At 40.1% G+C, this 18490-nt stretch overlaps 1 long non-coding RNA gene and 2 other non-coding genes across 5 annotated transcripts; all 3 read left to right on the forward strand.

Annotated features, from left to right (window-relative positions):
• The first annotated feature begins 2755 nt into the window (after positions 1-2755).
• Positions 2756-4310, forward strand: LOC116656592. 3 transcript variants are annotated; one of them, XR_006507287.1, is made up of 3 exons: positions 2774-3529; positions 3595-3919; positions 3983-4310. It is a non-coding gene; the product is annotated as an uncharacterized LOC116656592 (long non-coding RNA). The 3 variants fall into 3 exon arrangements; XR_006507286.1 differs by having other exon boundaries at positions 2950-3615; positions 3674-3919; positions 3983-4304; XR_004311554.2 differs by lacking the exon at positions 3983-4310 and having other exon boundaries at positions 2756-3615; positions 3674-3908.
• A 3946-nt stretch (positions 4311-8256) lies between these two features.
• Trnav-cac lies at positions 8257-8329 on the forward strand. The gene has a single exon. It is a non-coding gene; the product is annotated as a tRNA-Val (tRNA).
• A 209-nt stretch (positions 8330-8538) lies between these two features.
• Trnav-cac lies at positions 8539-8611 on the forward strand. Its single transcript has one exon. It is a non-coding gene; the product is annotated as a tRNA-Val (tRNA).
• The last annotated feature ends 9879 nt before the right edge of the window (positions 8612-18490 follow it).

An 18490-nucleotide genomic window follows, 5' to 3' on the forward strand; every position in this document is an offset into this window, starting at 1 on the left:
AAAGTTTGCAAGAGTTGAGTCGAGCTGTCAACCAGATGACAACTAATTTTGAAACAAAGAGTTGTTAGGCCAGGTGTCACCTCTCTCCGTAAAATTTGCAAACTCGCTTCCTCCACTCGGCGCCCAAAAATAAACACATTCTATGTGTTCACAACCAAAGCGGAATTCGGATTCATTAAGAGTGTTTAATTAATAGCCAAGCCGCAGCAAACGGCTTGGCGCCGTCAAAACAGAAATTTGAGTCGAAACTGAAACTGAGACTGACACTGAAAGCCGCTGTCAGCTTGGAAATTGCTACAAGCCCTTTCAGGCCCTCGGCTAATATACATATTATGACGCCGGAACCCAAGCCCATCCCGAGCGCAGGTCGACCTGGCCCAAACCCCCTCTTGAACATCTCAATGCTAATTACTTGGCGTTGATGATGTCGCTGACATTCGGAGCGTCAGAAATTTGACGCATTCCGATGCAGGAACCGTTGCATCGGTAATCGCACGGCTCCGCCGATCTAATCAAATCATTGCCATACCGATTAGCCATATTTATGGCTCCCGTTTGTCACCCGTCGCCGTTGTTGGCGGCGTGTCGTTGGTGGTGCCACTGTTTGTGGGGCTGTCCATTTGGCCGCGTTAATTACACGGCTTATTGACATTAATGCGTTGCGTCGGCCGCCGGGAATACTCCGACGGCGATCTTGATGCAACAGCTGATTTAAATGGATATTTGGCCTCAGGCGCAAATGAAGCAAACATACCCATTGATTAATGGCATTAACATAAATTTAATAAGCCATTATAAACGATTCTGATAAATGCTTTATGCATATTTTGGGGAGGAATTCGATTTCATTGTTTACAATCGTTCATTGATAAATCTTTTGCCTTGCTCATCCAATTTAAATGCTGATTGAAGTCGAATGATAAGTGAATATTAGAGCTTCAGTATAACCTACAGTATAGTTTCAATGTAGGTTACTTGAAAAAGCTTAGGCTTAAACAATACAATTCGAAAAATTATGTCGCTCATTCAACATGGAGTTTCCCATGAAAAACTCTGACAAACAATATTTTATTTACAAATAAGCGTATGCATATGATTTTATTTCAGATATGTATGCTGCAATTCTGATGGAAAACTTTCCAATTAAAACGTCCAACTGTGTGAGGCCACAATAATGGCACAACTACAAGTTTTCTACTCAATTTGGTGTAAAATTGATAAAACGTTTTGCAATTGCCATGGCAACTTTATAAGCGGATTCGCATGATACTGAAACCGAAGCCCCTCAATGCCACCGCGTGACAAAATCATAGCTATTTAATAAGCTTCAGTTAATTACTGCCGCCGCCCGACTCGTTCCCATAAATGCTTCTAACAGGGCAAAAACGCCATTGAGAAGTGAGAAGCCGAGCAATAATTTAAATGACACTTGGATAGAGATGAGTGGGCTTTATCCAATTTCGAGGATGCTTTGAATAGTCTAAGTAGGGTTGAAATACAACCGGGAAATACGACTGAAAATGAGCTTATTTTCAACTGAAAATATACTGCTGGAGGTCATTTTATGTATTAACATATTTAAAGTTCATCATTTACGAACTTGGTTACCGGGCGTATGATTAATTTAGAAAGAAAACGTAAAAGAAATATAAATATGAGGCGCTTTTAAATATAGTATCCTAAACGCTATGATATCCAATGCTCTCTCATTAAAAATATTCGGATTTGACGCGTAATGGCTTTTCAGATGCTGGCCATGGCATTGAATGGAGCCAGCCCTACTCCTTTATACCCCTGACCTTACACCATCGCCACCCCAATTCTATGTGTGTGTGAGGATCTCGCAGCAGCATTAAAAATCGCTTTTAACAAATGGTGCCATAAGCTCTTAGGCAAACTTTTAATGTGCACACACAGCGACACACACCGACACGGACACCCATTGGAGCACATAGTTGGTATCGCATAAGGGAGAAAGATTTATGTGGCCAACGCTGCGTATGAGTGTTAGAAAGCATTTTTAACTTTAACAAGCAGACCGAAGTGGCCTACCCCACGCTTTCCCCCAGAAGCCAGGCCAAGAATTTAGATATATTAAAAGTGTCTAGACATTGCCACATTACGCAAAACAATAAACAATTCACACAATAGTCATAAAATCAAAAGATACACAATCAGTAAACTAAATAAAAATGACCGAGTCTAATGATCTCTGAGACAAGTCGCTTCGTCCATGGTCCGTAAGATCGGTATTGAAATGGCCACATATATATTCCATTCGATGCAAATGATAGCCAAGAAGTCCTCATTTGACAATCATTTTTTACGCCACTTTAATTAAATTTTCCTACTTGCCGCTCGGTATGTTAATTTTATTCCCGCCCAGAGGATAAGCGGCCAAAAGCAACGAAAGACGATTTTCACTTTTCCCAGCTGTCGCCGAATGAATTAATGACCTTAAGTGTATGGCCGGAAAGACAATAACTTCCTGCCACAATACCGATGTAAATGTTTGCACGAATTTTAAATTGATAGTAAATATTAAAGCTCTCGAGCTGTACAATCCAGAAATGGGCGGAACTTTTCCTTTAAATGCAATTTTTCTCCAACTTTTCTCATTTGGCCAGTGCATACAGTAATAATTTTAATATGGCCATGTTGCAGGCGGCACACAACCGGGAATCGCTCACTCGACCACCCACAATATCCCTTTAATTATGCTATGCCAACAGGCAGCATTCGACCGGGAGGCGGGTGGCATGCAGCTCGAATTTACATAAGAGCAACCAAGTGCCGAGTGGCGAGTGGCAACAACAACTGGCCGAATCCATTGAAGTATTGATGGTCGAATCAATGTAGCGGCAACGTTGTTGCCAGCGTTGCTGGCCATTAGCCGACATGTCGTATGCTCCCTCGCCTAGGGCCATAGATGCTCCACCCAACCGTTAATGTCTCGGTTCAGTTACAATAACGGAAATGAGTTTTAATGTGAAAATAATTGCATGTCATTGACGTTGACAACAGCAACAGAAACAGACACATCCAGGTCCTTCTCGGGATCTACATATACGTATGTATGTACAAAGGGGGCGAAACAATGAACGAATATTGATATAATATCATTAAATTTCATTTCATATTTGCTTTCTGATGAATGACAGTCAGTCCAAGTTGCTTTTGCCACTGATTCTTGGTCTTCACCTCTGGCCAAATGATGGAAATGGAAATGCAAAACCTTGACTCACATCTCGCCGAAGAGCAAAAGGCGAGGCTTTTCTTTTGATTCATAATTTCCGGCCATAATTAAAATGTGAAATTCACAAGTCCATTGAAATACGGGTTTCTCCTTCAGCCTTCTCAAAGTATTTATATTTGATTTATGTGGAAAAAAGACCTTCAACATTTCCACAAAATAAAAAGAACAAATTAATTTTAGTTTACGATATTATGCCTCAGAATGCTTTTCATAGTAAACTTTGCCAAAAACGTAGTGGAGTAGGGCTTCTCTTCCATATTTGAGAAGCAAAATGTAATTTAATATGTATATCCATTGAAAATCCTCTAAAAAAATCTCATCTCTTATTCCTTGTACAGTTTTTGCCAGGATAACCCCAGGTTTGAGTAGTGAATACTGAATATCCGTCAATCATAAATTTTGATTACAATTTGTAAGGCCACAGTCGACAAACAAATTGAGGCGAATGACAAAATAGATTATCACTGCAAAAACAGGAAAATGAAAATGGCTAAAAAACATCCTCAGCACGTCTCTGGACAAGAAATGAGTTGAGATTGGACTAAAAAGATGAAGACACAACCTAACAAACAAACAAACAATCAAATTGACCTTAGGGCGGAGATTGCGAGCCGGAATATTTGGCATTAAAATAAATAATACATTTATTCGACGACAAACCGTGTAAATTCCCAGAGTCTAGAGTCTGCCGAGGATCTCATAGAAATTATTAATAATTTATTTTAGCACATTTCAAGGATTTTGCACGCTGGCCACACGTTTCGGCAATTTCCGGGCAACAAAACCGGAAAAATACTTTAAAATGTAATAAATTTGGGAAGAACCTGGAGCAGGGGCGATGGTGATTTCGATGGCGGAGTCCCGGCCTGTCCCTGTCCCAGTCTGTTTGTTTGTGTCAAGGGTCGACAGCTGTGCAGGCGGGGCGGGTCAAATGTGAGTGCTTGACAAACTGTTGCCGGGACCAAATCAATGGCAAAAAATTACACACGGATGCCTTGGGGCACTCCTGAAGAGATTTGCAAACGCAAAATTCGGCTCATTTCTGTGGGGTGGGGAATTAATTTCTTTGGCAGAGTTTTCGCCTGGTTATGCTCCGGGGCAAATGGCAATTTATTTAATGCCCTGACCTTAACTTTTGATTTCAATTCAGTTTTCGTTTAATTTCCATTTAAAACTTTACAACTTTTGCACAAAGCCAATTAAATTAAATTGTCTCAGTTAGGAGAATTGCTTTAGAAAAGGATAATATCGGCAGTGAGAAGGAATGCCAATAAGGTAGAGAAGTTGAATAGTTGGGTAAAAAGTTTGGCGCGTATTACAATTATTAGGTAGAATATAAAATTTTCCGTTTTCTTTTTAATTATTTGTATGTTTGACAATTGCGATTTACCTCCAAGCCCGTCCTATTAAAGTTCTTTACTTCAAAGAGACCCCCGACAAATAAAATACAGACGAGAAGTAAAAAGTATTTAACAAAATCAACAAAGCAATATCCACCGCACCTTGACCACTCAGCGAAATAAGAGCAAATGAAATCTAGAAGAGTCCTTTGTATAAATTATTTTCCGCGTCGCAGACACACAGACTATAAAATACAAAAAGCAAAAAAAGAATAACTGCCTTAGAGCTGTCTTAAATCAAAACACCAAAGCTTTTCAATGCCACGTGCTTGGAGGTCAAGAAATGAGTCAAAATCAATGGGGGGAGTGGTCGCGGATCCTGCTCCCTTTGGTCCTGTGCCTGAAAAGAGGGTCAGGACGCGTGCGGCGAAGGAGCTTAGCTGAAAAAGACCATTAACAAAGTAAACAGCTGCAGAAGAGCCTCCAGCTCCACTTTCAGCCTGCGAAGCCTGAGAAAGAACGCTCAGAATACAGTCGAGTCAGCGTTAATTAAAGAATTCTCTTTGTTTTGACACCTCATTCGGGGGGAACTTCTTTTGGCTGATAAAATCGACTGTGCTACATTGTGTGCAGATATTAGCATAATTTTAGGCACTTTTAAATAAGCAGCCATGAAATTGCTCTCCTCCCTGCGCCACTTTAAAGCTGCCACCAGCTGCCACTCGAACAGAAAATATTTATTTTCCGTCAAGTTTATTTGGGTCACCTAATACTTGGAGTCACTACTTATCTCAACCTTTGAAGTATTTGCAGTTGACCCAGATTTTGCTTCGAGTTGGCCTAGATATGATTAAATTGAAATGTAATTTGGCTGCCCACAGAGACGGCTCCAGGAAATCAGTGCATATTGTGTAACTAAAGCTTTGGAGATATCTTAATGGTAAGAATAAAATAAATTGCCTTACACATGTATTGTACAATAAACTTTAATTAAAGAATTATCTAAAAAGTGTATAACAAACAAAGCGCGAACTATTTTTTGTTCAATTTGAACAGTGAGGCACCTTTAAGTACATATGGGAAGCTGTTCCGACTGAAGTACTATGTATGGATATATAAAACTCTGGCAGTAATCGATAGCTCAATGCCGCCACAACGTATCGTCATCAAAGGTGGGTTGAGAATGGCCGATCCACAAAACCCAAAACGGCACATATCGGTTATTGAAATTGTCTCGCAGGTGTCATTAACGTTGGCAGCACTTTACGCCCAAGATTGTACGTAGTAGCCATGGCCATGGCCAAACGCCAAAAGCGGCTAACGCAGCAGCAGGTGCTTCCATTTGCGGTGGGGCATAAATGCGCGAAGGCCGCAGGATCCTGTCCTTCTGTCCTCCAGCCAGTCCTCCGGCTCATACACCCATATTCTGTGGCCACTGTTTGGCATTGTCATTAATTTCGATTTATGGTCATTAAGCTGAGGCATCGGCTCCTTTCTATTTAATGTGGAAAACATTTAATGAGTGCCTATAATTTATGCACAATTTTTGTAGCATGTGAATCGACCGGGAGAAGAAAATTATAAAATATATCCATCCTGTCGATTTGCGTTTATGATTTTAATTAATGCCTGCCAGGGGCCATGTCGCAGCATATTCCAGCACTCTCAGCTTTAATTTCACACTTAAATTTTGTCACTTTTTTTTGGTTGATAGCACCCCGAAAACTTTTGTTCCTTTCGCCTTGCCCCAAGGAGGAAAAAAAGGAAAATTATGAAAGAGTCGCAGCATATTTTCTTGCATACTTTTTGCACAAATAACAAACCATAAATAATGTCATACGCTCACCCAAATGCCAGCCAATGTTGGCCCCGCCCTCCTTGGCCCCAACTCCCCCAGCCGCCCCACAGAGCTATATATACCTATTTCTTGCCGTCCGCCTTCGGTTTGCTTTTAGGCCAAAGTTTTTGAACTACTTGCACGTCGCTTTTTGTGCGACGTTTTTGGTATTTTTTTGTCATTTTTGTTCCTGTTTTTCCGTTTTTGTTTTTTTTTGTTTGCGCTTTTTTTGGCAACCCTGCTGTTTTGTGTCTTGGCCGTTTCTGCGCCGGCTTGGCCCAGCATCTTCATCTGCTTAAGGCCGGCACGCCTCCTATCGCCAGCTATGGCATAGCCTTCTGCAGGCTCCCGCTGCCTGTCGCTGCTTTATGTGGCCGCAGTCGCGAGACTAAAACTTCAATAGGGCGAAAATGATAAATGGCCATGCTGGGGGATTTTTTTCGGCTTCGAAAAGAACGACCAAGATGTACCAAAAGTAAAGACCGATAGACTGAGACGGAATGATGATGGAATAATGTGTGAAAATAAAAATGATCAAATAATTTCGCTACTTGAAGGAAACACATAAAACAGTCCATTTGCTATAGCGGGTGAGATATTTGGGTATTCTTCAAAGAGGCAGGAATCACTTCATAAAGACTTAAAGACTAATAATAGCTATTTCAATAAATATTTATGCTTAATATAAAATAACTTTCTTTGTCTGCAAATAACTTTCCCTTTCGACTATCCAATGAAACAATTATTTAATTATATGCTCCAAAAAGAATCATTTCGAATGTTTGATTTCCATTGCTGGGGCACAAAGCTTTCTATGTTGCATACCAGGCGTTCACACAGAGTGCTCCGAAAAGCTAAATGCGTACGTTTTCCCTCCGAGTTTACACAATTCAACCGCAAAATCCTTTTGTTTGCCAAATATGTTCAGCGCTCAGTGCTCCCGTGCATGTACAAGTGCAAGGATGTGTACATCTGTGTGTTGTTGGGCTAGTGTGTGTTTTGCATTGTTCGCTGCCCGCGTGTGTGTGGGTGGGTGAGAGCTCCTTGTTCTAGTCTTAGCGATAATGATGTTTATTTAATGCATTTCAGGTGCAAGGTGCTATTTGCCGTTTGACGTTTTGCGCGCCATCGTATATAGGATTTCTCCAGCCGCCCATCTGGATCCTGAAAGCCACACCCACTCCCTTCCATCGGTAACACTAATGCTTTGGGCATTGGCTCATTGGGGTGTTGGGCTGGGAGCGGCAGTGGGAGTTGGGGTTGAGGAACAAGTGGCAGCGCTCATTATGCCAAACGTGGCTCCATTCCATGCGCCCGAGCAGCTGCGACGTGCAAGCGATAAGCGAGAGCGTTAGCTCAATGTCATACGCTGCGTATACGTAATGGCCCAAGCATTACCCCCGGCATCACCCCCCAACTAGCGGTGCCCCCATCAGCATCCGACAGCCCCATTGTCCCTTGAAATGCAACACACGTTTTTGTGGCACTGCATTTATCGTACCCATACCAATGGCAACACTTTACCCATAAATAATGCGCATAATCACATTTAAATAAGTAATTTAATTTGTGATTTTCACATATCGTTAAGTTTTTAAGCTCCGTAATTAAACCGAAGTAAGGGGTGCGCAGTTTAGTCGTTTCATTAAATATGAAATTAAAGTAGAGCTTTGGAGAAGATTAGATCGTGACATCATGAAACTAAAAAATATATCTGTCTTTTACATTTGTAGCAAGTGCCTTTCTGGTGCCAACCTGTCACGGCAACTTTCTAAAAAAGCTCAATAATTTGGGTGGCCAAGTAGGCGGTTATCAAGTCAAGAGTTTCCGTAGTGTAGCGGTTATCACGTGTGCTTCACACGCACAAGGTCCCCGGTTCGAACCCGGGCGGGAACAATTATTTTAAAAGATTTTTATATTGTTCGATATCCTTTAAACATTTTTTTTTTAATATAACTACTTAACTTTTTTGTAACCCAACATCATATGAAAAATAATTTACAAATTTGCAATATTTTGTTATTTATTTCTTAAAATAGAGAGAAAGATTAGAAATTCTGAAACGTTTTTGGCGAATTGGAAATACCAATGTTCTAAACATAGATGTTTCCGTAGTGTAGCGGTTATCACGTGTGCTTCACACGCACAAGGTCCCCGGTTCGAACCTGGGCGGGAACAAGAATAACTCAAATTTTTATTATTTGTGGTATTTTTTTTTTCATATTTTTTCTTTAAAAAAAAAAACTATAAAGTTTTGAACAAATGTACATATTTAACATTTAATGAATATAAAAAATACTTTTTCCTACCCAAACTACAAACATAAATAAAATGAACTTTTAAAGCAGGTATACTTTTAGGCGTACCATCATACGACTAGCTTCATTGCTTTATCTAATCTTCTTCCTATCCCTATTCACGCATAACACAAATAAATTTTATAGCCACAAAATCCCCTTAATACCCAGTTGTACACCAATGCAACCGCATTCGTTTTTAATGCCCAAAAGCATTAATTCACATTTATTTACTGTATCAGCTGGCTGCTATTGGGCAGAAACTTTTGCGCACTTTGCATTTTTATTGCACAACATCCGGTAACAGGGACTTTTTGCAGCACTCAACTGTGAGAGATTCCGCCGGGTAGTGGCCACGGCAACAGTGGCAATTGCAACTGCAACCCCAAGTCAACCCCAAAGAGCCATTACCACAATGCCAGGGATGCTGCAATTACAAACAGTTGTTCAACTGCTTGACTTAAAATGCAGCGGGGCTGGTGGCTTCAATACACAATCCCTCCAGTCCGGGTATCCGAATCTGTAGCTGTATCTGTATCTGTATCTGATGCCGTCGTTTGCGGTTTGTAGATTAAAGCGCGTGCATCCGTGGCAGTGTCGACAAGCCGGATGATGAGGCTCCACCAAGCCGCGCATGCGTCGCTGCTATCCCAGACCTGCATCTATACCCGTACCCGATCCCAGTCGTACCCCCGTAACCCAAACCCGGATGGCAATTCCGGCTCCGTATCATCATGGGGGTCGGCGGCGGTGGCGGCGGAGGTCAATGGCGTCCGGTGTCATTGCGTTTCCGTTTGAGTTGGCAATTTATACAATTTTCGCTGGCACTGCTTGTAAAATGGAAAATGGAAAACTGTGCCACCGCCACCGCACATTTACTTACTATGTGGCTCGGCACGAATACGATTCCCATTCGCATTCGAAACTCGGACTTTTGTCTGGGCCTTGTTGGCCACGTTAAATTGATTTATAATTTCTCCCAGAGCTGCCCTGTTCTGTACCCGTTCTCATTCATTTGGCATTTTTTAATTCGTATTTTTACAGGCCCAGCCTCCACATTTTTCCTTCAGAGGTTGCTAGGAAAACGTTCTTTGCTGGCCAAATGTATGCATTCGCCATAGTCTTTCGGAATTGTATGAATTTTTCCGCCAAATTGGTAACTGCATGCATATCCACTATCCTGAGTCCATTTTTTTGTTTTTTTTTGTGGTTGTTGAGTGTGTACTCTGCACACCCTTTAATTAAAAGTCAAAAGTTCAGCAATTGATATTGTAATCAATTTATGAGCGAGTAATTTTATTTATATTTTTCCTGTTGGTCAAGCCTCGACCCACAAGTCTCCGTAATCTGAATTTATGGGTCAACAAACTGAATGGGCCCAGAAATTTTATAAATGACGCTTTATGATTCGCGGAAATCATGATACACACGGTCTTTTGAGAGCACAAATCAAAGATACTTTAATGTGGACATTAATCGCATTAATAATGCCTAAATGTATTTACTGAAAGCCATTAAAACGACAGCAAAATGCACCAGAAAAAAATAATGCATATGTCGTATTAAGTATTAATTGGTTTTAAATTAAAGCTAGACATCTTATTCTGATGAATAAGTTTTTTGGCAAATTGAATTATAAATATTGTAGCTCAATTCAAAAGCTTCTTTTTCTTTCACTGTACCATGAAAATCTGCCATCAAGAAATCAAACAGAAATGTGAGCATAATGTACTGAAAGCATAGCATTTGGAGGAAAACCCACAAATAATCAAAGTAATGCAGGCCACAGCGATGATCAGCTAGAGGGAGCCAAGTAATGACAATAATGACATAATAAAAGGAAAGGTTAAAATATACAAGCAACTTGATGGCAACTAGCAGACAGAATCTGCCACTGCCACTGAGCCAAGCAGCATGACAATAAAATAAACGTTAATAACGATAAGATAAAACCAGCTCAGACAGACATTCGGGAGGGGTGGTGCTGGGTGTGGGGTAAATGTTAAAACAATAACCAGCTAAATGCTGGCAACAAGGGGAGAGCGTGACCAAAAACTCTGAATTTGTCCGCCACTAAGCTGTGAAAATGAAGACGTCCCACCGAAAATGAGTGCCAACAGAAATGTTCTTCGCGCACTAAGAGATTTTCCGCCACAGCATAAGCAACGACAAAAGTGACATTAAATTCGTTTTTCCAGGAGTTTGGGAAATGGGAAAATGTATATCTATTTGAATTGTGTCTATCATGTCAGGCTTTGTCTGGGGATTTAGTAAATTAGTGTTAATAACTCTAATAAAGACTTGATGGACATTAAGAAAATGTCAAAAATCCCCGATCTTAATAAGCAGTACATTGTCATTACTCTTCACCATTTTATAAAATTCAGAGATTCAGTGATTATACCAAGAGGAGGAAAACCCATACTTTGTAGTTAAATGACTGATTATATAATAAGAAATACAAAATAAATATCAGATATATCTTACCGATACTTTGCGTCGGATGGAAATTGCGATACAAATTGCGGAAATTGCGATTGAAAATGTTTCAAAATATCTGATAAACATTATATTCTTAGATCCTGATGCTCCTGGAGAATCTACCTACGAACCGTTTAAGGTATTCCGCATAAGAATCTGATGGAAATTGGCCAAGATACAGCCATCGCTGTGGGCCATTGACCCTCCATGCATTTTTGTTGTATTCGAAGAGGAGACCCCAGAAAATGTGGCTAAAAATCCAAAAAAAAAATTGTTTCTAGATTTAGATAGAAAGGGTATAATAAATTACTAAGAACACTATGGTATTTAATCTGTTTTTTTAAAGGAACAAAATTAAAGGAAAGTAATTTTAGATTTTTTAAAATATAGTAAAAACATTTTATTCTCAATGTCAACAAAGTTTTTAAAGCATTTACTTTTTGTAAGACCGAAACAGGACTATCCCTAAATACCATGTGACAAATCGAAAAGTTTTCGTTTTTTGGCCAACTCTCACATAGCAAACCCTAAGTACGCTCCAATGATTCCAATTCGGTTTTTGGCCCCAAACTTTGTGGGGCTTAAAGTTTATGACACAGGTGTTTGCTTTGGATTAGGGCAGCCGGAAAAGAAGGCCGATATAAAAGAGTACAAGGAAACGGGATTACCTGGCGTATGAGCAACTGGCCTGGGTCTGAAGTGTGAGTGGCAGGGCGGCATTCAAATGGGGGGTCAGCTCACACCCAAAAACCTCAGGATTCATTTTCCAGCTTTTCAACACAACTGACCACAACACACAGCCTACAAGCATGCCCATGGACAGACGCATGTGTGAGTCTGTGGTGGGTGCGTGGGTTTGTGATGCCACACCCTCTTTTTCCCACTCATACAATGACAAAAGTACAAACACACATTGAAATTGTTTTTTAATTGACGATGAAAGCCAAAGCCATGTGTGAACAAGTCTGGAAAGTCTGATCTCCGGCGCGTTGTTCTTTCTTGCGATTTATTCATTTTGAGAATTAATTTTTCACACACAATTTGTAGAGCTCGTTGGTGGGTTTAAGCCGTTTTTTGGGTCATCGGGAGAATGGATGTCACAATTAAAGTATTTATTTCAGCTCTCGTTTTAAGATGGCTCATTATCCATTATTTATGGAGCTTGGTGAACCATTATTTTTACCTGCGATGTTTACGTAAATTTATGTGTGACTTTGCGGAACTTGTTAATATTCTTTTTTTTGCACAATAATATAATTAATAAGCGACAGTCACAACCATCAGTGAAGTATTAATTAAATCGGATTAAAAATACATTAAATGGCATACAAAATGGCCGGCAAACATAAACACCAGCAAGGTGCATATAACAATAATGGATAAGAAGCACAAAGCGCTTCGCTTTATACTTCGGTTCGCATTCGATGTCACTGCTGCCAGCATAATCTGCCTTTTTAATAACAGTTTATGAAAATTTAAATATATGCTTAACCTTAAATCAATAACTGTCCGCTCGGCGCCCTTTTGTGTATTAAAATGAAAACGTTTCGTTTGTTGTGCTTAATTAACGTCGACAGACAAATGGCTAATGGCCAATTGCACTATCCATTACAATTAATCGCTTGCATAAAGTGGTTAAGCTATATCGGATGATCTCTTTTGATTAAAAGAACTTTCAGCTAATTATTGCCATGCCGTCGTTTAACAAATTCAGCGAAAGTCTTGGGCAGTTCTATGCCGGCGTTTAATGAGTTCAACTTGTAAGGAAAATTGCATTAACTTTTTAAAAGTTTTCATTTCCATTGCCAACAGCCCCAATGCTTTTCTTCCTTTTTGTTTTGCAATTTTTTCAATTGATTGGAGAAATGTGAAAGAAATGAATGCATAAAATGCTCTTATTGACAGTTTCTGCAAGTTTTCCACTCGGCTGTAGCAGCTACTCGAGCATTGAATACCAAACGTACAGTGTCTGCATTTGAGAGGCGAAAACAATGGCCCGAATGGGCCAGTGGATGGGCGAAATCTGAAAGCTGAGAAATGCAACTGGCAGTAGGGAGTCAAAGGCGAAAAATATCTTTTTAATTCCATTGAGTGTCGTTTCGGGAGTGAGTGGGCGGGGACGATGGATAAACTGGTAAAGCCGGCTCATAATCGATTCCATTATTTTTGCAAGCGTAGTCAAACTTTTTAATTACACTTTGTTACTGCATTTGCAACTTTGCGAAAGGTGTTATTTCATGTCCACCGACTCAAGCCGCACACCCACCCGCACACACTGAGCAAACACTCTGGAATTCGTTGGGCAAAGTCTATAATAACAAAATGAAATTTATGCATCCATCGTTGCCACTATCCTCTGGCACTGACCCTCTCTTTCTTTTGGCTCCTCGGCTCTCTCTTTCGCTGAAGCACATGACACAAGTTTGTGCAACACTTAAACTTTAATTGTGCAAAGTTTTTGACCATGTCGTGTGAATGTCCTGGGCATTGTGTCGTCCTGCGAGTGTGTATGTGTTGATAGATGGCGCTGAGACTTTCGCAAATGGTCAGTCTACGTCTGGGATACCAAATGCATAAAGGATTAGACACACACACCAACACACTCGCACATATGGCTATCTCAACCGCAGCAGATTGCAAGGCTGCTGAAAAATGACTGTCCCTGGAATACAGAGAAAGTAATGGCAGGGGCTCAATTCCGTTTCATAAATATTTGCCCTGGATATTAACTATTCTATTTGCCTTCCACTTTCTAATCAATACAATCTAAATTAAATAACTGAAAGGACAATCGCTAAATTACTTTTTCGATGGGTGCCAGCAGTATCTTTTCCAGTGCACGCCCGAGTGTGTGAGCTCCTTGACGTCTGTTTGCCAAACGGTTTAGCACACTCATTGGGTTCTGACCACAAATTCAATTTGTCTGATAAGATAGCAGAGAGCCAGGGCACACAAAAATGAAACGAAACAAAAGTTTTCCCACAAAAGAAAGCCAAACCTGCAACCGAAAAGAACCCAAGGTGCATATGCGAACTAAGTTGGTAGAAGGTCAATTACCATAATATTGCGAAATATTTAGTTATGTATTAAACTCTGGTTTTCTTTATCTAATCGTACATGCTTGAAAAGGACTCGAGCCCGAAAATCCCCAAAACTAAATAATGAGATGCAAATATTTTAATGGCACACCCACCTACCCACCCATGTATGCCTTAGCAAGCCGGAACACAGACAGACGAGTATCCTTTGGTCGTAACTTCATTTATTTTGAAAAGCTTTCCTTTGGGCAATTTGGCTGCCGGTGGGGGAGCTGCTCCACTCAAAACTCACAACCGAAAAACGGGCATCGGACACCGGACGGCTGTGAACTGTGAGCTGGAAGCTGTCGTCGTTGGCCCCCAAGTGAGAAATATTGTTTTAGTTTATCATGACAGGACTTTTACAAGTTTAAACTGCTCATACATTAATTAAAAACTTAATAAAACACACAGCACAAAAAAGCCAGCCCGTGCGAAAACTGAAACTAAAACAGATGTAGGTGTGTTATGTAGATGTATGTTCAACATGTGTAGCTCTATTAATTGCTTTTCCGGACCGCTTTTATTTTACGTTTAAAGCAGGTCCTTCACTCTTTTTATTTCATCTATGTTTAAAGTGGAAATAGTGGGCTGGGACCCAGGACAGGGAGCAGGAGGAATTAGCAGCACACTTTCGAGGACCTTCCTAATTGCACAGCAATGTTGTTGACACATTTGACTGGAGAGTAAACAAGGAGATTGTCAGCACGAGCTGCGCTCTAGAGTGCTGACCCAGCTGCAAAAGAATGCCAAACGAAATTTGCTTAGAGTCGGTTTTTTTCCGGCAGCGGCAAAGTGAAATTCGAAAGGACATGGGATTTAGGGGACAGATAGCCACACTTGAAAACTTTTAATTCTATATAAAGCTATCTCAAAATGAGCACTTCACCTAGACAGAGTCAGTTATATGAAGTTTTTTGTTGCATTTTTCAGAATAAAATGGGGAAACTGCTGAACTCCCCCCTACCAATTAAAGTAAAGCAAATGTCTGTTTGAGACCCCAAAAATATATATTTGATTAAGATAGAAATGTAATTCTCTACCATGTAACTCTTCATAGAGAGATGTTATATTAAGAAGAGCTTGATATGTGGATTTTAATTTCGCAATCCAGCAGAGTCGGATATGAAGCCTTCGAGCGTGATTTTCTCATATGAATTTTGCCACAGCGCCCTCACATACGCAATATTTAGGGGAAGCAGAAATTCTTTCGATATGAAAACTCAAATTTGTTTCCTTCTTTTATATTTTTAGCCACTTCCTATATGGCTACAAGTTTCTATACACATTTTTTGCTTCACTTGTTTTCATTTTTCGTTTCATTCTTTCTCATTTGCTGTCTTGTTATATTATTTTTGATGAATTACTTCGCCTGTGCCAGCACTTTGCATAGAAATCATTGAAAAGGGTTCTCCTCTTGCCGCTTTCCGTCTTGATTTATTACTCCACTAAAGATGGGAATGAGGAAAGTGTGTTTTCTTACATGCGTGTGCGTTTTCCAGTTATTGTTTTTAAATTCATGCATAATACGACATCTGTGAGTTATGAGCCTTGGGCATTCACGGGAGGCTGGGGGTCAATAAACCCTCTTAAATCGGAGACAGAATACTAGGAAAATCTGTCTGGCATCTCTGAATCGCGATAACTTCTTTGACAAATTTTCTAATTTGTCATCTTGTCATATCTGACTTGATCCGATCTCTTCTTGTTACTGCACTTGACACTCAGATATAGAAAGAGTTCCCCAAACTGCAGCTTTTCGTACGAAATACTGTGTGCGTCCGGGGCTCGTTTCACGTCCTGTGACTGTAGTGGTGCCTGTCATGCGCTCGACTTCCGTTCGGGCTCTCAGACTTACAGTTGGTTACATTTTTATTTTAAAATTGGTCATTTCCGATCATTTCTGCAATTTTCATTTGTTGCTCGACTGGGCGAAGGAGTGTCTGCCAGCCGGGAGCCCAGCGGCCGCCAGGACATGTGTGCTCCATCATGCAACTAGACTGGGAAACTTGTTTCCGTTTGACATTCTCAGAATATTTTTCATATTTATATGCAGAAGAGCAGATAGAGATAGAGAGCACAACTCCCGGAGTTTTCCCTCAAAACAAAAGCCATTTTCCGGCACTTGAATTTCGCCAGGCTTTCCTTTTAACGAGCTTGCCTTTATCTCTATCTGTAAAATGTATATAGCAGGCACATATGCAAGTTTATAGGGCATTTGCACACTCACACTGCCGCTGTTTAATTTGCATTTTTATCGATTCCGAAAGGAGCTTAGCTCTGTCTCTGCCATATTCACTTGATTCACATAAAATACCCATAAAAATGTCAACGCATAAGCAGCCAACTCCAACCCAAATGGTGAGCCAAAACAGCTCCCATCTCCAGACTAAGACACATTTTTAAAGTGTAACATTTTTTCCGGGGCGATGCCTTCCGGTTGCCACTTTCCTCAGTTGGGGGTTTTAAAACACAATCAATTTTATTAGCCGAAATAAATTCTACACTCAGCTGGTAGGCTTATGACGGAATAAATCCCGAAACTGCATTAGCCCAGAGAATTTTCAATGAGCTCCTGACTCTCAACTTAAAAATTTATTGAATTTAAGTTGTGGCAATTGCTGGAAAGCAATATCCACAATAAATATTGACAAATGCAAGTACCGGACAAATAATAGCTGCTGTCTGTTTCTTATTTATGCTGCCACAAAATTCATTAAGCCACAATACAAAAGAGCCGGGCCATAACAAACAGCAACTGGTGAAGGGATAAAAACCGAGGCAGGGGGCAAGGACAAAGGGCAAAGGCACTGGCACTAGCAATATAGGCAAACAATGGAAGCGACGGCATGCATATTTAATTGCTTATTGAAATTTCATACAAAACAATCATAAACTTGTAGATTTCAATTAAATACCCCAGCCCGAGCGTTGACAACTGGAAAGGGTCATGTAAGTAAATAAGAAAACTAAATATTTGCATAAGCTCCTGCTTCTTTTTTGTAGTTTGTCCTGGCCGGAGGCTCAGTAACTGGTTTATTGAGGAATCGCATTACGCATACGTCCCGTGCACTCAGCCTACAAGGAGCAGAAGCCAACGCAAAAGCCAAAGACTAAGCCAGGCTAATAGCTTTAAATAAATAAAAAAGACAATGAAATAAAATAAAGAAAAATAGAAACAAGAAGGGCAAAAGGCAACCGGCCAGATAGTGCCATATAATGCCGGCCAATATGCAGTACATAATACGCAGGACAAATAGCTGGGAAAGCTTCCAGCTTCGGCTTTCTGTGCATATGTCAGGGGCTTGAGCTAAGCCACTTCCGGCTAAAATGCATTTGGAGCAATTAGCCATTGTGTGCGCTACAAATGGCATTATGACGACAACCGTACTGGGGAGAGATTCCAAAGACTGGCAACAACTTCAGGCAGTTGGAATCGGATTCCAGGAAGCATCTTTCGTCTTAAAATGTAACCCAAAAAACTTATGTCAACAGATTATAAAATGTTTCATCATAAAGCAAGTAACTAGTAATGCTGACGTACAATTTTATGATTTTTAAATTATAAATTATTCTCCACGAAACCCTAATCGAATGACATTGTCTTTAACTCTAATATCCTTGGAAGCGTTACAAAGAATTACTTTCCAGCTAACCCAAATTAATGTAAAATCCATTTCATTTCCATTTGCTGACCACAATGTTGACTGGGTTTGGTTTCGCTTCGGATGCTTTTTGCCAAAGACATTCTGCCAACAATCACAATACAAATAATAACAATTCCCAAACCGACAAACTTAAGCATACAAAATAAATATGTGCAGAGGAAACAAAAGCAAAACACTCTCCCTCTTTGCCTCAAAAAAGCAAGGAAAAAAACAAAAAGGCCATGCAGCATCAATGTCATTGCTTATATTTGTAGTGGGACACTCTGCCGACCAAAAATTCTGCACCCTTACTAGCCCACAAGAGCTGGGGAAAGTTTCTTGGGGAAAGGTGGAAAACACAGGCAATTATAATAAGCAAGGCAAACCAGCAGGCAGTCATAAAAAAACTTACTGTTGCACTTGGATAAAACCCGAAACATACACAAAAAACAATATTCGAGAAAGTTTAAAAAATATATATAAATTCTAACATATTAAGCAACTGAATAATTTATATGATCCTAAACTGAAAGAAAAATTTATTTAAATAATATA

The sequence above is a fragment of the Drosophila ananassae genome, chromosome 2L (assembly GCF_017639315.1).
Source record: "Drosophila ananassae strain 14024-0371.13 chromosome 2L, ASM1763931v2, whole genome shotgun sequence".
Lineage (NCBI taxonomy): Eukaryota > Metazoa > Arthropoda > Insecta > Diptera > Drosophilidae > Drosophila > Drosophila ananassae.